The sequence below is a fragment of the Eumetopias jubatus genome, unplaced genomic scaffold, assembly GCF_037043125.1.
Source record: "Eumetopias jubatus isolate StellerSeaLion01/CBP00866 unplaced genomic scaffold, mEumJub1_p1.0 scaffold_3, whole genome shotgun sequence".
Classification (NCBI taxonomy): domain Eukaryota; kingdom Metazoa; phylum Chordata; class Mammalia; order Carnivora; family Otariidae; genus Eumetopias; species Eumetopias jubatus.
Window position 1 is genome coordinate 75,654,875 of NW_028274809.1, and position 27,754 is coordinate 75,682,628.

General features: G+C 37.2%; 1 protein-coding gene and 1 pseudogene across 1 annotated transcript in view; one reads left to right on the forward strand and one right to left on the reverse strand.

Annotated features, from left to right (window-relative positions):
• The window catches only part of KCNJ3 (potassium inwardly rectifying channel subfamily J member 3), a 147,128-nt gene that overhangs the window by 12,961 nt on the left and 106,413 nt on the right, over positions 1–27,754 (reverse strand). The window lies entirely within an intron of this gene.
• Positions 7,794–8,273, forward strand: LOC114216517 (oxidoreductase-like domain-containing protein 1 pseudogene; annotated as a pseudogene).

Below are 27,754 nucleotides of genomic sequence, written 5' to 3' on the forward strand. Positions count from 1 at the left end.
AGAATGAAATCTTGCTATTTGCAACAGCATGGATGGATCTATAGGGTATTAATGCTAAGTGAAATAAGGCAGTCAGAGAAAGATAAATACCCTATGATTTCCACTCATGTGGAATTTAAGAAACAAAACAAATGAACAAAGAAAAAAAAGACAAACAAAAAACCAGACTCAAATACAGAGAACAAATTGGTGGTTGCCAGAAGGGAGATTAATGGGGGATGGGTGAAAGAGGTGAAGGGATGAAGAGTACACTTATTGTGATGAGCACTGAATAATGTAGAGAATTACTGAATCACTGTATTGTACACCTGAAACTAACATAACACTGCATGTGAATTATACTAGGATTTAAAAAAGGTTTCCCTAAACCACATGGTTTCTCAGCTTCTTTGATATCATTTTAATTCACTTTAATTTTTTAACAAAAGAAAATCACTTAAAAAAAGGCACAATATAGAAATGCTGAATAATTAACATATGGGATGCAATCAGAAACTTCCTTAAGATTGACATTTTCTAAAAGGAAATGATAACTGAACTCCCTAAAGTTTATCTTAAAATATAACTGAACTCCTAAGGCAGCCTAGATTTTCTCCCAGATTTTTAAGTGAAAAATGATCTGTCTACAAGCATTCTGTTAATAGTAGAGAACCACGGTATACTGGCAAAATTCTTATCTGACCTGGTGATCTTTGGGGGAAATTTTATCTTATATATCTTTGCAGAATGTTTTGACATTTGTGAACAGAATTATTTATATCATACAAATAATACTAAGAGAAACAATATACAATAATGTCTAATAGTCAAAGGCTTATTAATATTACAAAACAATATGTTTAAGGTCTAAACAAGGAAGAGAGAGAGAAGGAAGAAAAGACAAGTGAGTTAATCTACTTGGAATAATAGAAATCAAGCTCTCTGGCCAGATGCCTACAAAGGAATCATAAGATAGAATAAATAATTGGTGAAGAAGCTTGCATTTTGTGGCCGTACATACCCACAGGTATCAATTTTCGTGTCACTCATAATCAGAAACTGCATTCCTATATATTGTACCAATTTTAATAAACTTTGAATTAGTGGTGTTTATTCTTAGATATATCACTTCTGAACAAGCACCAAAAAAAAAATTAGAAAATAATTTAATCATGCAGTTACTTTCTCTGCCTAATAAACATTTCAGAAGTTAATAAGGTAATCCTTCATTTGATCAACGTGCAAGATATATGAACTGTGTCTGATTAAATCCTCCTATATATATACGTACATATATATATGTACGTATATATATATATATATATATATGAGAGAGAAAGATAAGCACCCAGTATCATTCTGAGAATGTTTCATTTATTAATTCAAAAATTCCATAGGAAAAAAAATGACAAAATTTCTCTGCATTTAGGTGATGTGTCGGGAATAATAGAAATATTTTAAGCCAAATCACAAAGAAGAATATTGAGAGACTATTTTTTTTTAAATGGGAAAAGAAGCTGGTTGGTGGGGTGGAGTGGGGAGAATATTGTTTCAGACATGTTATGAAGTTAAGCAGATAGTTTATAACAAAAATATCATCTAATATTTACTGTACCTATATTCTAGGGTCTATGCTAAGATATCTAAATGAATTAGTTTATTTTCAAAATCCCTGTGGAATAGTTACTATCCTTTCTTTTTTTCAGATGATAAACCTGCCCCTAAAAAAAAAAAATGGGCAAAAGATATGACCAGACCCTTCATCAAAGAATATATACAGATGGTAACTGATCATATGAAAAGATGCTCCACATTATATGTCATTATGAAGCTGAAAATTAAAACAACAATGAGATACCACTAGGTACCTATTTGAATGGCCAAAATATGGAAGACTGAAAACAGCTGCATTCTGGAAAATGCAACTATGCAGACAGTAAAAAGATCAGTGATTACCAGGATTTGGAGATGAGTAGGTGCCAGGCTATTCTGTCTGATACAATAGTGGCTACATGTCATTATACATTTGTCAAAACTTAGAATGTACAACACAAAGAGTGAGCTCTAACGTAAACTCTGGACTGAGGTTGATAATGATGTGCCAATGTTGGTTCATTGATTGTAACAAATGTACCACGCTGGGCCTCTATGGTAACAGTGGATGAGGCTGGCAGGGCAGGTGCTGCTGGGCTGGGGGATGTATGTATCTCCTGCACAATTTGTGAGCCTAAAACTTCTCTAAAACATAAGGTCTATTGATAATAAGTACATTAAAAAGTTAAAAAAAATTAAAACAAAAATAAAAAAGTCAGTACCTAAGAGAGATTATGTAACTTGCTCAGGGCCTCATGGCTTGTAAGTGATGGAACCAGGTTATTTCTGTTCTTGGTGTTCACTATGCTGCATCTCAAGAGCCCTCATCCTGGCTTATATGCTATGTTTCAACCATTCCACTAAGCCATAAATGTGGACCTATATACTACGATGCATATGGTGAAAAAAAAGACAATTAATATACAAATTAGCCACCAAATTTGTCTTTTTCTCTAACAAGTTCTAAATTTTGATTATTATAGTTTAGGAAGCCATAAATAAAGAGGTTTTAAAAACTTAAAATTTTACTTTAAAAAATTGCTTTTGAGGTTAAAATGAGAAGTCACATAATCAAACACCCTATTTTGTTGTTCTCAAATGTGTATATTCCAAATACCCTGCTTACTGTGTTCGACCATATCTAGCGTATTCATACATATACAAGTAGGCACATCAGTTTTGCTGTACCTATGTTGTATCTCCATGAAATGAATGGAGGCAAGAAATAGGTATGTTTTCTATGCAGGCTAAACTAATTTCCAAAACCCATGTCTAATGTCAAAGTTTCCACAAACAAAGTTTGTGTTAAAATTACATAATTATTCTTTCACAATATAAAGACAATTTCCCCTCTGTGATTCGAAGCCATCATTATCACTTAACACCGTCTTTGAGGGCTCCATTCTCGCTGATGCTGACAGCTCCTGGTTATTGTGGAGGCTGCTATCATGCTCTTTTAAATCCACTTCTTGCCTCCAGCAATATATATTGTTTTCTTAGTCTTTCTTGAGACATCAATTCTTTTAAGTGTGTATAATATCTAATAAACTGTGGAAGAAGTAGAACTCACTATAAACTACCCCAAGATCTAAGTCTAGCGCCGTTATTAGAATATGGTAGGATTTTAATGCAGAAATGTTCCTATCACCATAAAAGAAAGGGAAAAGTACATAGACTATATTTCAAGACAAACACAGTAAACACTCAAAGGTTCAAACTGCCAGAGGAGGACTTAACATGACACTTAACAAAGCTTAGGTTTCAGAGACCTTCACTAGCACAGTGAAGCACATTTTCATACATTTGATGTCATAATTTTATATTATTTTTATCTTAAAGAGAAGCCCCCAGATTATGCGAGCGTCCACTGCTAGATAGATTTGCACCTGCAAAGTGTTATAACATGTAATCCAAACAAGGCTCAGTGACTCAGACTGCATGCAGTTAGAAAGATTTGCTATTCCCTTGCTGATATCATTTTATACTTCATCTGTCCTTAATATTTATTAACTCCAGAAGGAGAGTACACATTCAGCATACCTTTTATAGGCATTTCCTATTTCACCTCAAGTGTGTACTCACATCTCATCCATACAAATTGCTCACTGAACACTGGTCTTAACTTGACATCATGCTCTCCCACCCAAAAGCTGTGCAAGAATCGGCCTTCCACAGCACCTGACAATGATCTTGACTATGGACTCTTCCTCACAATTTCCATTCCTGTCTTTCATAAAGGACTCAATAAGTGTTAGCTGTGATTACTATTACTATTATTTATGTTTTAATATCTACTTTCAGAGACCAAGATCTTATTATGCAAAACTATTTTTACAGTGAGAGGTTAAACTTTTCTATTTCCTTGGAATGCTGAAAACCTCTATCGGATAAGGAGTATTTGGTGTTGTATCTTGAGGGGATATTGTACTTATCACTTGAAAAAACACATCAGTCCACTCACTGGGGGGCTGGGGGCATAACTGGTGTGTTTTATCAAAGGCTGTGGCACAGTCTGACAGTGTTTGCTAGAAATCACCTCGACTGCTCTATGAAGAAAAATATCTGATCAGGGCAAGACTAAAGCAGGCAGACCAGTTGGGAAGCTCTGGTGAGGGACGATGGCCAAACAATGGCTGTGGAGATAGATCTAAAAGATATTTAGGAGGTGAATCTTTTTTTTTTAAAGATTTTATTTATTTGACAGAGAGAGACACAGCGAGAGAGGGAACACAAGCAGGGGGAGTGGGAGAGGGAGAAACAGGCTTCCCGTGGAGCAGGGAGCCCGATGTGGGGCTCGATGTGGGGCTTGATCCCAGGACCCTGGGATCATGACCTGAGTCGAAGGCAGAGGCTTAACGACTGAGCCACCCAGGCGCCCCTTAGGAGGCGAATCTAACAAGACTTGACAATTGATCGGATGGAGAGGGTTAGAAAGACTGGCGACCAACAATTTCATATTATTAGAATGATGAAAATGGACATGCCATGAAAGTTTACTTGTACTCATAAAAAAGAGAAGCTAAAAATAGTAAATTAAATCATACCCTTTTATTTTCTCAACTTTCTGATTAAATTCGTCTGACAGTTTTGTACTGTCGTGCCTGCCAACTTATAGTCCGAGCAGCCCGTAGCATGAGAAAAATAACCATTCTCATCTAATCATGTGCCATTAAACTAAGAACAATTACTTCCAACTAAACTGTCTCTCCATTCTGCTAAACTCAAAGGAAATGTTATGACCGAAATGTCACCTCAAATCTCAAGTTTCTATATCTGGCATTAATTTCATTAATTATAGCTTCATTGTTTTACTCCTGATCTGCTGACAGAGCACTGGCTGGGTCTCAGCCAACTAATCAGATTAAATACATTGTGTCTTTGAAATGTACGATGTGCATCTTAATGAAACTGTTTTTCCTAGGCTCCTTTCTAAACAAACAGGTATCAATAATCTTATGGCGATTTGGTGACATTAAAATATGTTTTTAATGGAAGGCTTTAACTTTCTTATAATCAACGGGAATCTGTTGGAGTACAGCCAAATTCACTACTTCTTTTTCAGGAATATAAGAGCGAAACAGGCAAAGAAAATGTACTTTATTAAGAGCTTTATTGAGACAAAGAATTATGTCTGTTGTAAATCTAATAACCTTATTGCCTGAATAGTGCAATTAAAGAAACACATAATAATTTGAGTTAGAGAGGCCTTAGGAAACAATCTAAAACACTAACTTGTATCAAAGAGGGTAACTGAGGTACAGAGGAGTAAGAGACTTTACCTATTTTCACTTTTTTTTTTACCTACTTTCACTTATTATAGCACAATTTGGTTTAAAGATGATGTCAACACTAGAGAGGTAAAAGGACAACATGGGCTCAACGACCAGATGATTTGAACACAATCTAAATCCTTCCTCTAAAATGAGAAAGGTTATTTTGTCTAAACTCTCCATATTAACTTAATTCTCTGTATAGGTTTAGTCACATTCTGAGCTGCCCCTTACTTTAATTAACAGCTCTAGTTGCTATTACAACATGTGAAGGGAACAGCCATCTGTCTCTTTCTCTACTGTCATTTAAAAATAATAAATTTGTGTTTCGGTTCTTGGTATACCTATTCTGAGGTCCTATCAGCTCCTTTGAATTCAACCTCTACTCAACTAGGGCAAGGAGGCAAGTTACAGAACCAAGATGGTGTGGTGGATGAAAATACACTATCAAATAGATGATTTTTTTTTTAGTTTATTACTTTAGACCTAAGTATTACATAAAATCTACTATATGAGAGAGCATAATAATATTTTTGATATAGTGATTTGGTTAAAAAATCTGTTTTCCACTGTCTTCTGTTTAAAAAACTCAAACTAAATATTCTACTCCTAAATCTATCTAACAATATAGAGCAAACTTTATTGATTTTGAAGAATATAAAATTTTACATGTCCAAACTATGGACAAGAAGAGAGAGTAACAAGAAAACTTCCAGCATTGCCAGAAGGATCACCACTCAAAAGAACAGCTTAGGGCGCCTGGGTGGCTCAGATGGTTAACCTGAGTCTTCGGCTCAGGTCATGATCCCAGGGTCCTGGGATCGAGTCCCACGTTGGGCTCCCTGCTCCTTGGGAGCCTGCTTCTCCCTCTGCCTCTCTCTCTCTCTCTCTTTCATGAATAAATAAATAAAATCTTATAAAAAAAAAAAGAACAGCTTAGGTGCAAAGCTTGTGTTTTCCACACTGGAATAGAATAACCTGGTTTTACTTGAGCTAAGAGTCCATGTTTATCTGCTCTTCTCATTTCCATTCCCTGTTGATGTCTCTCAACCCTGGTGGTCCTAAGTCAACTGATTACTTCAAATCTCCTGACCAGTCTTGACAAGTGACCTCACAGAAATGCCAACACTCCTCCCTCATCCAGCAAACTGATGATCTTGAACATATTTAAAACTTCTAACTCAACCTTCTTCCCTCCCAGCACTGGGGAATCCACCTTTCCCTGCCTTGGTTGTTCTTGCGTGTAGGAAGTGGGCAAGACAGAGATCACTATCGGTCCTAGTAGACTATCTAAAGCTCTTTATAACCTATTCTAAACATCTGGGCAGGCTCTCCAAGGTTCAGGTACATAAGGTTTTCATATGATGGCTCTTGTCAATGAAATCTACACATCCAGTGATCTTGTGAAAGCCATGCTTTATAATTTTTAAATGCAGACAATAGTAGATAACTAGTTCGTAGTGATTTCAAGGAGTGACTCATTGTATTCTGGCTGTTTATTTAATCTTCCAGGATTTAATTTGAGCATAACTACAATGCAAATGTCAAAACTGTATCACCTATTTAATATGAAGGTAATAGAGCACAGAAATGCATTAGAAATCATATTCTTGAATCTAACATATTATTAGACTCACTAACATATAACATGTTAGTGTGTGTATATATGTATGTATACATACATATGTACTATATGTATACATACATATATACTGTTACTGATATATAGACACCAGCGTATATACACACTGGTGAATATATCAGATGTAGCTAATGTGATAAAAGCCAGTTAAGAAGGAAATATTTTAAATGCACATGTTTAATAAAATTGACAATTTTCTGAACATTTATAGAAAGCACTTTTATAAACCTGTCTTCAATTTGTTGACCCCTCCCCATCTATCCCGTGTTCTACAAATCTCACCAACTTGTGAGACTCCTAGAGATTTAGAGCCTGCTGTAAATTGTATTGCAAGCAGAGACCATCACTAGAAAGGGGCAACAGTCTCTTCATACTTTCCAAGCAGAGAGAGTTTCATCAGCATGGGGCAGCCCATTTAGTAAAAACATCCGTTAAGCTGATTTAGTAAAAATATCCTTTAGAAGAACTGGGGGGGGGACTTTCTAGGTTATAGCACTAAGCCACAGAAATGGTGATGGCTTTTATCAACACACATCAAAAGGAATGAGGGCCTCTTTAGAGAACTTCTTGATTGAAATATATTTTTAAATAATACTGCAAGCCCCCCCCAAAAAAATTATTGCAAGCCCATGCCTAGAACATTTTGCCTCCAAAAGTTAGATTTTCTCAGCAAATCAAAGAGAACATAAATTAGTTAAAAGACACGCTTATGTCATACCAGCGGAATGGGAAAGTGAAGGAAAATGAAGGCAGATTTATTGAGATAGAGGAATGAAGGATTTGATTTGTGCGCGGCTGGGCCGCGGGTGATGCTGCTCCGGAGTTTGGTTGGGGGAGGCCGGACGGCGGCCGCCACTGCCTGCGGTCCGGGGCCACGTGGACCCTCCAGCTGAGACAGGTGCCAAAGGCTTCCTGGAGGTGGCAGCGTTCTTTACAGGCCGCATGCCTGGGTCCAAGTCCGTGAGGGCACAGAGATTTTTGGGAAGGACCATGTAGAGGAGGGCTCTCAATCAGGGGCAGATGGCACAGGGCAGCCCAAGTCGTCCTTGCCTGGCAGGGGCCCTCCAGAAGCCCTGTATCCCCCGCCGCCTGAGCTCCAGCCCCCAACAAACTGCTGCATGAGTGGCTGCCCCAACTGTGTGTGGGTGGAGTATGCAGATGCACTGCTGCGGCATTACCGAGACGGTGATCAGAGGGCCCTGGCTGCCCTCGAGGAGCACGTGGCTGACGAGAACCTCAAGGCCTTCCTCAGGATGAAGATCCAGCTCCGAGTGAGGAGTGGAGGCTGAGCCGACTTGCCCAACACCCACGCCAGCTCCAGCCTGACAGCTCCTTCTCAGGAAGCAGCACGGAGCTTTACCCGTGGCCCTTCGTGAGGCCGGAGTCGGGAATAGAAGGAATTATTTAATGACTTTATCTGAGAATAAATAAGTCTCTATGGTGATTAAAAAAAAAATCTTAGGGAACAGACACTACCAATAAGAAAGGGAAATGGGGATCTTGGAGGCTCAGATAAACAGCCACAGAAAGACAATGGAGATGTACACCCTCTAACCTGCTCTTGAATGTGAAACTGTACAAGATGCCTGGAGGCCCCCAAACCATGTATCCTGTTTGTGAACAGTCACTAGAAATATATGCAAATTTATTAAGTTCAAATTCCTGTTAAATGAAGTGCACATGCTTTCAGTGAAAATGAAGCTGCAGAAAATATCCTCCTACAAACACACACACATATAAATATACAGGTAGCTTTATTCAAAAAATGAAACGTTTGGTCAAAATACTCATCACAGCACCGGTGCTCTCTTGGATTCAACATGCAGCATTTTGCAGCACGTTGGCACAGGATGTGTTGCCCGAACTCAATCCTACCCAATCTAACTACCATGATTATCAGGGTGCTCTTGTCAAACAGAAACAACTATTCAAAAGTATCCATGTGTATTTATTTCTAGTTCAATATAAAATGGGCTTTAGCATTACGTCTGAAAAGCAAATTTTAGTGACAATTCTCAACAAATCATCTGTGTGGAAACAGTAAAGGTTTTTCGCACGTTAGATTAAATGGGCAAAACTCCATGAGCCGACACTACAAACGACTGACATCTTCACTAAATTCCCTTTCGTGTAAGTAAAAAGAAAATAAGGGTTAAAAAGTCTGTAAATATTTATAAGTATCTGAAAATTTTCAAATACAAAGGTTAACATTTCAGAGAAAAAAAAAAACCTGTTTCTGCCCAAAGTGCTATGTTCTCTAAACTGTTTCTTTATGGACATTTGGACATACCCCATTGGACAAAGACTATTTCCTATTCATCTGTGCCCTTTCTAATGATTATTTGAGGCAGGTACATACTTGGCTCTCAATAAACAATTCATGAATCTTGAGTAGCAATCTACCAAGTGACCAAGGATAACAAGAGGAAGACAGGGCCTCAGTCTCTCTTCCTCATTCTCCCCCCTAAACCAAATATGCACCAAATCTACCCTGTAAGATTAATAAATGGGAGAGAAGTATTGCTGAGGATTTTTTTTCAATAAAACAAATAGTGAGTTCATGTCAGTTAACCACTGATCTTTGACTAATACAATTTCTATCCCAGCCCTGTGTTGGTGGTGGAGTGCAAATGTACAATTAAGCTTGTTTGTAATAAGTGATCGCTAATGAAAAATTTTGCATGGGCCCCTGGGGCCCTGACCCTTCATTCCTGAGATTAACTTCTCAAAACTACCACTTGCTCCTTAACATTCCTCCAAATATTTTAGTTATGTCATCAATATATCCATTCACACGTGTGTGAGGTACCATACGAGGTACTCAATATAAATCAGTTAGCAAAACAGGTTTGTTCTCCACTCTAGTGGATGTATGAGTCTAGCACAGAGTAGATTTTTAAACACAACATTTCACTGAAGTGTGATGAATTCCATCCCAGCCCTTTTGGAACACAAAGTTGAGTCATTCACCCTGGTTATTAGAGGTCAGGGAAAGTGAGCTTCCCAAGGTGGGTAGTACGTGGAAGGATGATAAAGAACAGGTAAGTTGGAGGAAGACTGGTCCAGCCCAAGAGACCTGCATACCAGAATGCCCAGAGGGGAAGCTAGAAGGCACCTCGAGTATGCTGAAGGAAACCAGTCATGGACAAAGAAAGCACAGGCTGCTAAAAAGAAGGAAGGGAAGAGACACCAACTAGACAGTGACCAGGCCACAGGGAATGATGAAACCATAGTAATCACACTGAACTTTAAGAGAACTATGTAAGCATCAAAGGATTTTAAATGTATCACATATCTAGCAAGTGATCACTGCCCTTTCAGATTTGTTTTCCCTTTCAAAGGTCTCCCTAATACAGACTGTATAGCACTACTAGTACCAAATACATTTTATGACTATCTTCCCATAAAGGAGTTTTACATGTGCTTCACAGCAACCCTTTTGAAAAGACCCCATTATGGTCATCAGTTTATAGTAATTGCTTTGGCCTGCATCCCTTGAAAGGTTAGCTATAAATGTGTTTTTGTTATAAGCCATCTTGTAGCTACATGATCCCTCATCTGGCCCTTAGCAACATCCTTTCCTTGTGCCTGGATTCTGCTTCTTGATTTCCATGCATGAAAATGTGTATATGGCCTATGTCATATGATTTAAAAATATACACAGCTTTCTTATTTTGCAAATGCTTTTGCATTTTTCTCAATAGAAAGGATACCATTGCAAGCAAGAGGTATATCTCAAGCTTCTCATAGATTGTTCACCGGTTTCATTTCAGTGGTAGACCCTCAATGAACACTAGACTTTAAATGACTTTGAAAGAAATCAAATTTGTTGTAGTGTGACATTAATGTCAATATTACAGTGATATAAACCCAAGTGTAGGATAATTTAAGGCAAATAGACTTTCCTCAAATTCACATCCCTTTAAAACCAAAGCAAAGAAAGTACACTTAACATGAAGAACCCTGAGTAATATATAGAACTGTAGAATCACTATATTGTACACCTGAAACTAATATAACATAACTGTATGTTAACTATACTGGAATTAAAATTTAAATAAAAACAAAGACAAATATTGCCCACCAATAGTTTTACTTGAAGGAAGTGGCAGGTCTTTAATAATCTACTCATACATTCAAGAGTTCCATGATGCCAATCACTAAATGATAGTGAGACCAGAGATGAATAAATGACACAAGACCCCTGACCCCATGTATATCACAGCCTTATATAAAAGGCAAAATTATACACAAATTCCTTGCAAAAAAGTAATATGAATAAAACAAGAAATTTTCATATAAATATTAAGATAACAGAAAAAGAACTAATTAATATTGGGCGTTATGAGTGACAGCAGGGACACTATTCAAGAAGAGGTAGTAAATGAGCTGATACAAATCAACTTATATGATTGATAAGAGCAAAAGGAGACAAGGAATAGATAAATGGACTAATGAAGGCAGGGAGATGTGAGACTACATATGAGAGATGGAGGCCACATGTGAGTGATATAGGCATTAGGATCTATGAGATCACCACCTTATACGTTTAAAAAATATTTGTTGAGGTAATAAAAGACTAAATAAAACCATTAAGTTATCACTGGACTTTGGTCATTGACTAGACATGGGAAGAGAGAATGTGGGAAATCTCTATGGTATCTCAGTTGTCTTTATTTACCTTGGCCTTTGGTTTTCCTTCTGTCTTCTAATTCTGTATCAGCATTAACTGTTCCTTATCTTTTTGTCTTTCAATATTGTCTATTTATTATTCATATAATTACATTAATGTACAGTAGTAAATGGGTAAAAATCAACTCAAAGTTGCATATGCATGATTTATATACCATACTTTTTGTTAGAGTTGTGTCAATATTATTTTGCAATATAAATATTAGAAACAGCTGTTAAAATTCCAAGCTATCAAATAAAAGATACAGTGCTATCATTACTTCAGTAAAATAATACCCTTCATGTTAGAAAAGAACTCCAAACTAGCATTTCCACAAAATATCCAATGCCAAATTTAACTTACAGCCTCAACTACTGCATAGTCAAGCAAAAAACATTTATGATTATAGTCCTAAAAATTGTTTTTCTATCTACTTCTACATCGGATTACTTTATCCTAATCTTTATTGGCATGCTTATACACTCAGATGCTGATGCTTTTAGAAAATACTTTTCATTTTAATAATTTTAGCAATTTAAAATATGTTTTTAACAATATCTTATTAGCATATTAATTAAAATAAAGATTCGTTTACTTGGAACAATTAGAACCTTACTCTTGAAATCTCCTAGGGATGTTCTGTTCCCATTCAAACACAAAGTCCATTATTACACCAAAAAGTTCAGAAACCACACTACATGTATTATCAACTACACAGGCTAAACTGATTACAGTTATCTTGTCAATGAAGCAAAGGCAAATGTAAGGATATCTATTTTCCGTATCATAATGAATGGACAGGTTGTCATGGGCCCAATTCTTCTAGTATATACCACACTCACTATTTCATTTTGCAATGACAGAAACTAAATAAAACAGATTTAAATGTTATCCTAGGTCAGTTAGAGCTACTCAAATGCCCCAGTGGTTCAAGATAATTATGAGGCACATAATGATGAAGATGATGAAGATGAGGAAGAAGATGAAAACACGATGAATACCTGTTAGTATTGTAGTTTAATATTTTGCATATTTAAAAAACTAAGTGATCATGTATATATGACCTATTCCACCTCAGATATTTGAAAACCTGCTCAGTCTCATTTGCAAACATCTTCAGATATCATACTTCAAACCTAAATACTGGAGTCAGGAAAATATGACTCTGCTACTTGTTTTCCATGTTTTTGTGTAGAACATCATCATTAAGCTTGACAAGAGTATTGTAGGTAGTGAGCAGTAACAGTGGCCTGCTGAGGTACTCTGAGTCCAAAATAAGGAAGTAGCATGACGGCAGTCTTTGGTGTAGTTCTGCTGTCAGACAGATGCACACTTGTTTGAAAAAAAATTAGCATATTCTCTTTTGCTTTTCTGGAAAGATTTTGGTGCTAGCATTCCCATTTAGTCACTGTAGGCTTCTGAGGTAGGTTTTGCTTTCTTGAAACTGGAAGGCCATCCCAAGAAAGGTGCAAGATACAACTCATAAAATCTTGTTAAAGTTATTGTGCAGAAAATGATTTGGAGATAACATGATTTTTGAAGGGCTGGAGAAAAATTTTTTATTTTTTGTATACAAATTCATTTAATCTAAGCAAGGGGGTACGTTACAAATAGCTACATATTAGAATACATACACACACCATATATTTCCCCCGTGCTTTTTATTGAGGTATATTTGATATATGGTATTGTATTAGTTTCATGTGTACAACACAGTGATTTCATATGTGTATACATTGTGAAATGGTCACCACAATATCACAATGACCAGCTGTCCTGATACAAAGTTATTACTATTATTGAATATGTTCCCCATGCTACACATTACATCCCCATGACTTACTTATTTTATAACTGGAAGTTTGTACTCTTTAATCCCCTTTACCCATTCTCCCCCAACCGCCTTCCCCTGTGGCAACCACCAATCTGTTCTCTGTATCTATGAGTCTGGGTTTTGTTCTGTTTTTTGTTTTGTTATGTTTTTAAATTCCATATGTAAGTGAAATCATGTGGTATTTCTCCACCTGACTTCTTTCACTTAGCATAATAATCGCAAGGTCTATCCATGTTGTTGCAAATGACAAGATTTCATTTTTTTTTACGGCTGAGTGGTGTTCCATTGTGAGTGTATGGGTATATATGACTTAGGTTGTTTCCATATCTTGGTTTTGGTGAATAATAATGCAATGAACATAGGGGTGCATATATCTTTTCAAATTAGTGTGTTCATTTTCTTCTGCTAGATATCTAGTAGTGGAATTGCTGGATGGTAGCTCTATTTTTAATTTTTTGAGGAAATGCCATGCGGTTTTTCACAACAGCTACAAGAACCTGACACGGAGCTTTATCCCACAATCCTGAGATCACAATCTGAGCTGAAATCAAGAGCCGGACACCCAACTGACTGAGCCACCCGGGGAAAATATTTTTTTTTAAAGATTTTGTTTATTTATTTGACAGAGAGAGACACAGCGAGAGAGGGAACACAAGCAGGGGAGTGGGAGAGGGAAAAGCAGGCTTCCCGCCGAGCAGGGAGCCTGATGTGGGGCTTGATCCCAGGACCCTCAGATCACTACCTGAGCCGAAGGCAGACACTTAAGGACTGAGCCACCCAGGTGCCCCCCGGGGAGAGTATTTTTTAAATACAATTCCTAACTTCTAAACCTTGGAAGTAGGTTATTTTCTAATAGTCAATCACCTAATGTTCTGCCCAGGAAAATCATGGACTTCAAGGAAGTGTCCATGTTTTTGACACTTGGTGTCCAGGCTATGCATTCTCAATACCAATTTCACACACACACACACACACACACACACACACACACAAAGGATCCTGGGCTTTTTGAAGAATTGGCTCATTTGAGGTCTCAGATAAGAAATGCACAGGATGAGATTCTGACATTTTGTTACTCTGAAAAACAAAAAAAGTGTCGGAGTCTAATGGGGTTGTAAGGAAAGAACACAAGAACCAGATCATAAGCTAGGACTGATGAGAGATGGGGAATTTCAGTGTGAAAAAGAATAATGGGCACAATGAATGGAAAAAGCGAATGTAATGTATACAAATCTATTAACTCACAGTTTTATTTAAAAACACATCTATAGATATAGATATAAAGAGAGACAAAGTCCTCAAAGAAACAAAATAAAAGAGAAAAATAAAATCTCCAGTGTTCATTGGAGGTAGCTAGAGCACCAACCCCTTATTTTTAAAACTTAGTAATTAAAGGGAGAAAATTAAATTTCAGGGTGTTATAGATTGAATTGGGTTCCCTTAAAATTCATATGTTGAAGCCTTAACCCCCAGTACCTTAGTGTGTGACTGTATTTGGTGACAGGTCTTTTAAAGAGGCAGTTAAGGTTAAATGAGATCATAAGGGTGAAGCTCTAAGACAGTATGACTGGTGTTCTTATTAGAAGAGGAAGAAAATCCAGAGATTCACAAGCACAGAGAAAAGGCCAAGGGAGGACACAATGAGAAAACTGTCATTTGCAAGTCAAGGAGAGAGACTTCAGGAGAAACCAAACCTGCTGACATCTTTTTTTTTTTTTAACCTGTTGACATCTTGATCTTCGACGACCAGCCTCCAGAACTGAGAGAAATTGCTGTTTTTAAGCCACCCAGTCTGTAGTAATTTATTAGGGCAGCACTTGCCAACTGAGCCGAGGGCTTTCTGTGTATTATCCTTATCTGATAAATGAGGATAATACACAGGGTAACTAAATAATTCTAGCTGTTAAGGGCAAATTTCTCTTTACAGGGTGGTTCCAGATAATACATTATAAAAAGGAACATAAAAATTAGAAAAATATCACCGTTTTGAAATCCCAAACAAAAGATTAAGGCAATGATTATCAATGGATATGAAATTAAAACATGAAACGTTGATGGGGGAATTTACAACATAATAACCTCACTGTGAACACCTGCAGCCCCAGCCTATCTCCATCATTTAAATGGGATACGTGTGTCTGATGTGATACGAAATTAAATACACAGCATAGGCTTTGAAGTATTTTTGTGAAAAAGATGAACCTAAGTTGAATCAAACCTTTTTTTTTTTAAGATTTTTATTTATTTATTTGAGAGAGAGAGAACGAGAGACAGAGAGCACGAGAGGGAAGAGGGTCAGAGGGAGAAGCAGACTCCCTGCTGAGCAGGGAGCCCGATGCGGGACTCGATCCCGGGACTCCAGGATCATGACCTGAGCTGAAGGCAGTCGCTTAACCAACTGAGCCACCCAGGTGCCCCCTGAATCAAACCTTTTGATATAACTTCCAGTTCTCAAGAAAAATACTGGATCCAGGTACATAGTCAATAAATACCACGAGGAAGTAGTCGGACAAGTTCAAAATGGAGGACATTCTACCCTTCATTTTTTTTTTTATATATATAAGTTTATAAGGGTAGGCAAATATGGACTATAAATCAAACCAGGTGTCCTTTCAATCCTGGAAAAAGAAGGGCACCAGTAAAAAACAAAACAAAACAAAACAAACAAACAAAAAACAGGTAAAATTAGAATAAAGTACGTAGTTTAGTTAATAATATTGTACCAATACTAATTTCCTCATTTTTGATCATGGTTATAAGATGTTAAACTTAAGGGAAGGTACATGAAGGCTTTTCTGGAACTCTGTGTGATTTTTTGCAATGTTTCCATAATTGAAATTATTTTGAATTTAAAAGTATAAAAAAGAGAGAAAGGCAAAAGTGCACAGCATATTTGGTTCCTGATTTGAACATATCAACTTACAAGTGGACAGTTTTTAAAGACAATCTAGGAAATTCTAATATGAATTCAGTATTAGATATGCTGAATTTTGTAGGTATGAAAATGGTACTGTGGTTATAGAAAAACTCCTTACTTGGAAAAAATACAAAAGCACTTAGTGATAAATATCATGATGCCAAGAATTTAACTTTAAAATTCTATAGGAAGGAAAAAAGGGAAAATGAAGCATTGGCTATTTTCCACTGATGGGGTGAATCTGGGGATGGCAAATGCGAGTTCATTATAACATCCTTTTCACATTTGTGTTTCTTTGCAAACAAGAAAAAGCTACTAAAAAGTGTGTCTTCTATAACTTTTGCTTGGCCATGCCACTACAACAGAGTTCTGGGCATATTCTCAGTATCTACCCACAGTGTTCACTGCTCTGTGTTGCTGAGTGGGACAACTGCTTCGAGACCTTGCTAAGGTGAGGGCTTCCTGGTATCCTCTGTGCCTGCTTTTAGGTCTGCAGGAGGATTTCACAAGACAAAGAAAGATTTTTCAACTAAAGCTCAAGTGCTACAGGATTCCTATTACATTTAGTATGCTACTGAATTCTAACAAAACAAACAGAATGTCAAATGCGTCCTTCGTGTTTTGTCCACCATTATGATTTTCAGAAGTCTGAACATTCCATTCATGGAATCAGAGTAATGAAAGAAGTACAGTTTCTTAAACATCTACATACTTAGTAACATTAAGTGATAATGAGCTATGTTAATTCTGTTCTCAAGATAGAAAAGTAGATGTTTCTGTTGAAACAATGCTGGTCATATGATAGGATATAGATAGCTAATTTATGTTCACTTTTTTATTTTTTTAAAGTATGTGGTTTCCCTCACTAGCCATCTGTGTCAGAAAATATTTTCAAAGTTAACTCTAATCCAATACCCGTGATTCAGGGGGATTTCTGAGATTGGGGAAAGATATGTTGGTCCCCATAACCTAGAGGAGCCCAAAGTCATACGTGGTATGATAAAAACATACTCCATTTCCTGATATCTGTTGTCTTAGACAGCTTGGGTTACCACAACAAAAGACCATAGACTGGGTGGCTTAAACAACAGAAACTTATTTTCTACTGTTCTGGAACCCAGAGGTCCTAGATCAAGGCATCAGCCGATTCTTTTCCTGGGGAGAGCTCTCCTCCCAGCTTGTAGACAGCCACCTTCTTGACAAGGCCTCACAGGGCCTTTCCTTTAAGTGCACAAGGGGTGAGAAAAAGATCTGCCTTTCTTCCTCTTCTTATGAAGCCATCAATCCTACTGGATTCAGGCCCTACCCTTATGGCCTCATTCAACCTTAAATACTTCCTAGAGGCCCTATATCCAAACATAGTCACACTGGGGATTAGGCCCCCAACATACGAGTTTGGGGGAGAGGGGAAAAACTCAGTGCACAGTACATGTCCTGGAATATTTGTTTTAACTCTCCCTCTACCACAAAGAGAAGCTGGGTGATGGTGGTGGGGCGGAACATCTCTGATTTTTGATATAAGGACCTGGAGGCAGAGACAATTATATAAAAATGATTATCTCAGTTTCAACTACACATGAAATCAGGATATTTCTTAGTTGATGAGTAAATATGACTTTGGTTGGACAAGTTTTTTACCCTTCATAAGTTTTCTTATTGCCCACATTTTGAATCTCAATTGGTTAAATATAAAACTTATTTGATATGTGGGCTGAATATAAGGAACAGAAACAAATGGACAGTAAAACAAAGGTTAAAATAAGAGAATAGCATGAAATTAAAGGGGAAAAGATGTAGCAATTAGGAAGCACTTCCCAACAATGAAATCTATTAGAGCAGGGAAAGTTCTCCTGGGGGAAGTATAGAGGTCTTATGGACCAAGTCATTTCAAATAGACTAGACAAAATAATCAAAAATGGCATTAAGGGAACAGTCCCTCAAGAGAAAGACAGGGGTAGGAGGTTGATTAGATAATCTAATAGAGCTGTCTCATCTTTAAATTTCTTTGAGTCTAAAATTCTATGAGATTTTTTTAGACAGTTTGATCACCCAGTAGAGAGATTTTAATTTCATTTTTTATGACATATCTAATAGGTGAACAGCAGTGATCATTCAAGCTTGGCCTGGCTTGCTCTCTGGGGCTTGGATTTCTGGCACGGCACTAACTACAACTCTAACATAAACCTCAATGAAACCAATAATTACTAAGTAATCCCTGTGCAGAATTTCCATCAGACATCGAAGGCTCATACCAGCACTGCTAATGTAGAATTATTGAAATTTAAATCAGAAGTGTTTATCCAACACTGTGATGAGATAAAATGATTTGAGATTGCTTATCATGATTAAGCCTGCAGATTGCAGGTTATTATTAGGACGCAAAAGGGATATGAAATTAATGGGAGGAAAACCAAACATAGGTTCTTATTACCAGGGAAGAGAAAAAGAATGTGTCTTGAATGCAATTAATGCACTAAAACGGTTGCGGTATTCTCTTGTTTCCTCCCATTAATCACTTTTATAACCGAGGACTGGCATGGGTATGACACAATGCCTCAGGGCCGAGTGACTTGCCAGCAGAACAAAAAACAAAGTCCTGAGCTGTCTAAAATCTCTATCTCATAGATCTCATCTTTTACATGCGAAACTATTATTAGTGACTAAAGTAAAGGCCGATGAGAAATTGCAGTACGGATAAAAAAAAAAGGACGGACTCGGAACTACACTTTAAATCCACATTTCCGAATATTCCGATAGAATAATTACTCACACTTATACAAAAATGTCATCCCTGGGGAATTTTTTTTTTCCAAGACTCACATAAACTGAACATTTAATGGCAAACATTATGTGCTATGACATCTGCTGATGTATACAGAATTTTCTAATACTTTTTAACCCAAAGTTATAAAGATATCTGCAGAGAGAGTCTACCAACTCGTAAGTATTTACATTTATTAAAAAGTATGTGTATAACATATTATAGTACATTGTCAGTGCTTTTATGTTTTCAACAGTACACATCTCCTTAATATTTGTAGATGTGCTTTCATTTCCAACTAGAAAATGACCTCCTTTGGCTTAGGGATCTCATTCATCTAAATACCACATTGTGTGATGTATATACAGCAGGCAATCCAAAATATGTGTTGCATGAAGGGAAAAAATTAAAAACAACTCAAAACCAAAAACAAATTATGATTTTTTTCATCAGTGACAACCATACTATAGTGTGCAAACTATTTTTAGAAATGCACAGCTTTTGAAAAATATTGCTCAAGTCCCAACAATCAATATTCCCTTTCATATAGTAACAAACAGCAATTTTTCCTCATTGTAGCTTCTTCATAAGAGATTGTTTTGTTTGATTAGGTTAACTGATTTACTCCCTTTTATTAGTATTCTGAATTTCTCATCAAGAATTGCTTCATCATTTCAATTATAAATAATTTTGAGAATACACTTTGTAACAGGAAAAAGACCACCTCATGAAATTGATATTCTAATGGGAAAAGCGACAGAAAATAAAGAAATAATTGAATAACATCATACCAGGGAGTGATATGCTCTCTAAAGAATAATAAAGCAGTGTGATGAGGAATGCATTCACATATTAGGCATCAAGAAACACCTCCCTGCAGATGTGTAAATAAAATGAGCAAAGGAAGCTGTGAAATTATCTGGCAAAACAGGGTTTTCACAAAAGGACAGTAAATGCAAAGGCCCTGAGGTAGATGCAAACTTGGTAAGTATGAGTAACAGCAGGGAGTTCAGTGTGACTAACAGGTAGGGAGTGAGGCAATGAATACTAAGAATTGAATCAGGGAGTCTGCTCAAGAGGCCTTTAGACTGAAGCAAGGAGGGGCAGGGTATAAGGAAGACAGGAAGGGGATCTGTCCTTGGTCAAAATGTATGAGCACTTCATATATGCCTATGCCTAAGTACAAATAAGGTCAATACTGGTTGATTCATACATTTTGCATCTATCCAGCACTGACTCTTTCGGGTGAACAAAGGCATCTGTAATAAACCTATAAATAAATTATAAACAGGAACACTGTAGGAAGCTGACAATATATAATCAATATTAATATCTAATGCAATTTTTAAAAGAAAAAAGAGGAGGAAGAATAAAGACCTGAATGAAAGATGCAGAACCTGTCTGCTATCACCAGTTACTAATACTGACTTTTGAACAGAGTTAGCAGTTGAGATTTTTTTTTTTAATTCCTGCATATTCTCTATAGCAGAATTAAGAACCCATGTGTATTCACCTTTTTAGGACTGAGTTAAATTCAAAACATATGTTGAAGAAGTTAAGACGAACCTCTTCTTGAGAAAAAAAAAATGATACAGAGAAATAATTTATATAGAAATATGGCTTTAAAGGAAATGTTTATATCAAACAGAAGTCAAATCAGGCCACTCTCCTCTCCTATCTGCCTGACTCTGGGGGGCAGCTGCAGCTATTCCTGCACACTCAACATGCCATAAATACACAAGCCTCGCTTCTGGCTAAGTCACGGTGCCGGCTTTAACTCTCTTACCTATTTATGGCTGTGATCTTTTCCAGAATGGCTTTCTGGCTCTGCAAGTAGTTTGTTAAATTGTCTACCTTACAATACATCCTTTTGTTACCACTTTATTCTTAGGATTTAACAAAGATTCTAAAACATTTCAGGGTGGCCATCTTTCACAATAATGCACATACCATCACTGATTATTAATTTTCACCTGCAGGCCTTGAAAGGCATTTCCACTCAGATCATTATAAAAGAAAAAGATCGAAAGGAAGCAAAAATAATTTTTATCAACTTAATACACTGAAGGATTTCCTCCCTTATCCGATGTTATTTTTTATATTCTACAAATTCACTGTGACTTATACTACTATTATACCAGGCACCATACATTTGAAAGCTTTGCTAGTAATGCATGGAATTGCATCTGTCCCCTGGGAATGGAGCTATGACATCTTTTGTCAAAAGTCAGACACTTAAGTAAGAAACAAGAGAAATCATTAAATTTAAAAAGTTAAATCATTTAATTTAAAAAGTTAAGCTACAAGATAAAAAAAATGTGTATGAGGTAATAATCTTGACAGAAGAGCTGAACCATTAATGACAGTGTGGGAGAGAATGTGATGAGACCAGAATTCGTGACATAGATTAATTAAAGAGACGTGCAGTCATTGCCCAGCGAGTGGCAACTACGTAGACAGCAGCACTACTGGTTCATTAATATACACATCTTTAAAGGTTACAAGTTGTGAGTATTCCTCTAGGACAAGTAAGTTCAATTTTGTAATATATTATAGGGACAATGCTTTTATGTTATTTCTATATGAGGAAGATATTGACACCATCAGAGTTTATAACTCAAGCCCTCCCCAAATCTTAACATCTTGTCCTTAGGGCAAAAAGGCTGAGTTTACAAGATCAATATGAGGAGTTACGTATTTCAATCTATAATGTGAAATCTGATTCAGCTCACTGGATGATATCAAAACCAAATACATGTTATTTCATATTTTGCTGAGCAATTTATAAAACTGGTCCCAAATAATAACAAATTTGTCTTGAATAGTGGCCAATTATATATCTATCTAAACCTACACTCTACCGGTAGGCAAAAACATGTAAGAAAAATGGGAAAAAATGAGTTAAACATCGGATCTTAAAAGAAGTAAATTCTGCCGAATAGACTGTAGAAAGTATCAGACAATGGAAAGATGACTCTGGTCATGATTCCAGGTATGGTGCAAAAGCCTGTTGGGGAAACAAGGAGAGCAGATCTCAGAGGTCCATGGACAACATGCTCTATCTTGAAGAGGTCATGGGCAGTGGGTTCTTAGCAGCTGTTCTTGGGTAGAGGCTTCAGAGGGCTTCCCATGGTTTGTGCTTGGAAAGGCCACTGTGCCAGGCAGAAAGAGGGGCACGGCTGCAAGGTGGTTACTAATGTGGGCAAATAGGCTCACAAAAAGAGGGTGGACTGCCCCTCCCAACTACTAAACACAGCTATCCAACACACCACTTAGGAGTGTGAGTTCCAGCTACTTACTGGCTATGTAACCTGGGTTAACAAGTTAACATCCAGTCCTTACTAACATCAATTTCTGCATCAGAAAAACAGGAATGATAATAATAATATTAATTTTGTGGACACTGCCTGGATTAGTGGATACTCTGAATGTAAAGCACTAAAATATATGAGACACACAGGAAGTACTCAATAAATATTGGTCAAGATTATTATTAATATCCATAATATCTATAATGAGGCTTTTATTGCCCTTTTCCTAGCTTCACTAACTATGTCATATGACAAGAAATCTAACGTAATATCTGGCAAAGTACATTATAGACTAACTATTTTAATATCTCCTCATCAGATTATGGAGAACCATAATAAATCAAAACAAAATTTTGTAGAAGTTCACATCAACTTCCAATATTGCATCGTGCCTATAGGAATGAGAAAACAGAAAGATCCCAGATGTTTTGTTAAAAAAAAGATTCTTTAATCTGAAACAGGGGGTTACCCTGGAGACTCACAGTTGCCCTAGAGAACCACTGTCTCGCCGTGAAATCAAGGTCCTTCAAAAAATGTGAAACAACTTTAGAAAATTTCTAATTTATCTTCTCAACAGAATTCAAATGATTCTGCAGCTTTCACAGTACAACAGTGATGATACACGAGGAAAGCTTAGAGATTATTTTAAGGTTGCTTTAAAATTAAAAGTATAAATATATATGCTATATATAGATATGTAACCTATTTGTTACAGTTTTTGTCCTTACCCTTCTTTTTCAGCTAACAAATTGGATACATTCTATGTGCTACACATTATGACAAGGCAGTTTGTCAAAATTTCACTGATTATATAAGCACCTGTTTGGTTCTACTGTGCTTTTGATTAGAATTGCATTAATTTTTGAGATCAATGTGAACAGAGTTTTCCCTTTTTAATATTGATCCTTCTCGCCTAGGACAATGGCATTCATATTTTGGCTAATAAACAGTTGATAAGCATTTATGAAAGGAATAAATAAATGCCACCTAATTATTTTTTGCAGTGTTCTTAAAAAAAGGTCTTAACATTTCGCTTCAAGGTTATTTCAAAACGTTTTGTGTTTTTGGTAAATTAAATCTTTTTCTCCTCTTACAGAATTTTCTATTTAATTGTCACTATTTACCAGTTTAAAAGATGCTGAGCAGAACTTTTTCCTTTGCCCAACAATTGACACCAGAAGAGTAACTCTTATGAAAACCCAAAGGAAGCTGTTAAGTATTTTTTGTTTTAAAGAGGACTTCATGCAACACAGCTAGATCCTTCCCCAAGACTAGTCAAGTGCGGCAGAAGTGGATAAAGTATCACTGGTCTCTCCTGTGAGCCCACAGTTCTCTTTCCACTATCCCGTTTCTCTAAGACGGCTGAAAAGCACACTAACAATCACTTCTTACGTGGACATTTCTGAGGAAGGAAGTTTCGCTGGAGTGACTCACGCTGGTAGAATGCGAACGGACAATGGTGTGGTGGGTGGGATCTCACCTTAGCGGACAGGGGCCAAAGAGAGACAAGGCTGCTACTCTCCAAGAAAGTGGAGGGACTTGAAATAAAGTTCAAAACTGTCCCCCAAACACTCTTATCTTTCCTGAGGAAGCAACTTCATTGGCAAAAACTCCAAACACATACAGAACCAATTTAGAGCCACCACCCCCTAATTCCTCTCACATTTAACATAACCTGTTATGTTATATATACACCCCCTATTTAACGCCTATCATATCTCCTGTCTCTCCTTTGACCAGGAATTCCAGCAGATTTAGAAAGGGTGGAAGGGGAGATGTCCCCAAAACACACTTTTTAACCACAAGACTCTGAATGAGTACACTATGGCCTTTCCCCACTCAGGTCCCTCACCTGAATAGGACTATGGCTGGGTTTAAATGGGTTATTATTTATCTGTGCTTACAGCAGTGTTTGGCACTTATTAAATACACACTAAATGTAATGAACATATAAAAGTGAAGAAAATTACCCAGGCTTTATCTCACACAGGAACAAACCCAGTCATCGTATTTCTACTGTGGACAAGAGAATGAAAGACATCACAACAAAATCTTCTAAAATAACATTGGAACTTGGAATAGTGAAAAAGCCACCCATGAGCAACAGCAAATAAAATGTCTTCATACTGACAAAGTTTTGAAAGAGTTTGAAACCAAAGCACTGGCCAGGAAAGAAAGTTTTATGTATTTAAATCTCCGTCTGTATCTATTATAGTTTCTTTTCACTGGCCTAGTAAATGGCCTAGCCACACTACACTCAAATATTTAAATTAGATGCCCATCTAGTTAATTTTGGTTTAAATTTTATTTTTTAGTTCATCTATACTTTAATTTAGTACATTTTTGGATATTTCTCAAAGAGTAAACCAACTGTTATAGTATCCTTTAATGATTTTACTAATATAAATTGATCTGGGAAACTAGGTTTAAGATATGCTGAATCTGTTTCTTGGTCTCCTACTTTGATCAACTGTCTGGTCTAGTCTTATGATTGTATTTTTTAAGTACATAATCTCTTAATCTCATAAATTGCTTTAATAATTGCCTTTATGATATCCTATCTAATAAGATATGATTTTTAATGTGTTCTTGTCTTGCCTGTTTTTCTTACTCCCTGACCTTAATGTGGAGAACACGTCGTAATTATTTTAAAAACCCTTTTTAGTGCCCTGCACATATAAATGCTCCATATATGTGGCACTGAACTAAATTTTGGAAAATGTAAGTAAGATAAATATGTGTATGCATGTATGTGTGTATATCTGTAATTTTCAATGATGAGTAATTTCATATGCGTTATATGAAATAGATAATGTTATTTCTTTATAAAGATTCATACAAAGGTATAAAGCATGTATAAATTTGGTATGCAATGCTGGCTCTTTAAATACTAGACAAAAATAAAATATTATTGTGGATAAGACACTATTCTACCAAGTATGTTGCCGCTCTGCATGAGGACATCGTCAAGGTGGCTTTGGGTTTCAGTTTAAAGTTCATAAACAAACAGACACAATTGACCCCTCTATACTTCTGATGGAAAACCGGTGAATAAAGGAAAAATACCAAGCTAAGGTATAAGAAGTTCAAACAAAAAAAACTGACTACTCTTTTGTCAATCCAATGCTACTTATTCTCAGCTCTCTATGAGTGTTTCTAATTTTTGCTTTGTAGCCAATTCACTTTGCCTCTCAATTTGGTTAATTAACCTGATTAACTTATGTAATTAGCTAACTCTAGCCTAGTCGTTTTCACAGCACAGTTGTAGGTGAGATCCTGCCCTCCTTTTCCTAGTTTCCTGCCTATCAAAATGAAGTTCTAATTTCTCAAAGGTATTGGGAAAACTCTCACTGGTCTTACTTCTCTGAGTGGTCAGGAGAAGGATTTATCAGGAATTGCAGATATTCTTCCTGCTGCCCCTCTATTCTGCACGAAGGTGCCCACCCCTGGACATGGCTACCTACGGTGTGCGGGGCTGCTTGAATACGCTGGAGGGAGGGCAGCAGTAAGCTGTTATTATTCCAGACTCATCAGCCACCCTCCCGCCACATCACTGTGGCCTGTGAAACTAAATTATGTGTATGTTCAGCCTTCAAGATCATTTACCCACTAACCATCTGACAATGGTGCACCTTTTGTCACAAAGGTGGCACCCAACATTGGGTTAACAGTCAAGGTAGTCGATGGACAGTGTAGAAAGTGTAGAATGTCGATGGACATTCTACACTTCTTTCTTCCTGAACTGTCAGTATCATTAAGAAGTGGCATGGTTTAAAAAAAAAAAAAAAAACACCGGAAAGATTTCTAACTCCACCTTCTTCACCTTCTCCTGATCCACTTACCTTAGTTAAGGCGATTTGTTCACTAAATGTCGCAGTTCCCCCAAAATGGTTCTTTTCCTGGTTACCTCCTGAATAATGATCAGGATCACAGGGTGGAGGAGTTGCACTGACCCTATTTCGAAAATTTGGGATTCCACTCTACCATTTCTGGCCATGCCGTTTCTTTTCATCCCCTAACAACAGCCTCAGGTTGGCCTGGCACATACTCTGGGTGGCATCCTGGCCAAAACGTGGCCTACAGAATTCAAACTTAAATCTAGTTCAGCCACCTGAATTCTCTTGCTGGGTTGTTACGGTCATATAGATAATAATTATTAAGTTGTGTACACTGATTCTCAAGTGCATGACAGAGACCCACGTGAGGGAAGGTGGGAGGGAGGGTAATAATGCATCTCAATACATTTTATTAAGACAGTCTTAACCCCTTTGCATGTAACACTCCAGCTGAGAGGTCTGGGTACAGGGAGATGATGAGGGGGAAAGGTGTATTTATAGCTACTAGAGTTGGACACACTGATTTGGGGGAATATAGGGAGAGCAACAACTCTGACATCTGGGAGGGAACACCTTAGAATCTGGGTGCAGAGCAGGGAGGGACACTAATGATCTCTTGTCTTTTAGAACCACCCTGGAATCTTCTTTCCTGTTCAAAGAAAAACATCCTGGTGCAGCTTTCACAAAAGATAGCAGGCTGCTTAATTCAAATGACACCTAGATCTGCCACTCCTCACCAAATGGTAGGTGACCAGGACTTGATATCCAGTCTCTCTAACTTTACTGAGAAGCCAATCAGAAATATTAGGGGGTGATCCCAGTTCCTGCATCTCCCATACAAAATGATTGTCTGCACCTCTAAATGTCTTTCTACCTCTGTTCCTATCTCTATCTCTGAGTCATGACACGGGATGGATGAATACCACTAGCAGGTGGTGTAAACAAATACTGTATCTCAGACTGATGCCCTTATGCAATCCCACCGAACACAGGCTGGACCAGAATTAGGAAAACTAATATTTACCAGCTGGCCACGAAGGCATATTGGAAACTGTTAACCTGTGTCCCCTGACTCATGTAGGTCATATGTGCTGTGAACAACAACTGCAATTAACGCTTTCCTTCCAGGGGCACCCAGCTGCCTTTGGGATTGAACTAGGGACTGAACTTCTTCTGTGGAAGCTAGACATTAACTTATACGCACTTGCTGTGATTTGTAGCTAAGGAGTGATCATAAGAGCTCTTCAAGTGTTTAAGAAAACACCACCAGCAGATCATGTGGCTCCCAGATGACTGTGGAGATCCCTCTGGTACCCTTAGAGTTCTAAAAGGGATAAATCACTCACTGTATATGCACTCATTGGGTAGGTATCCCTACAGTGGGAACCATCCAATCAGAAAATTTGGCAGGAAATGTGTCCCCGGACTTCAGCTGAAAT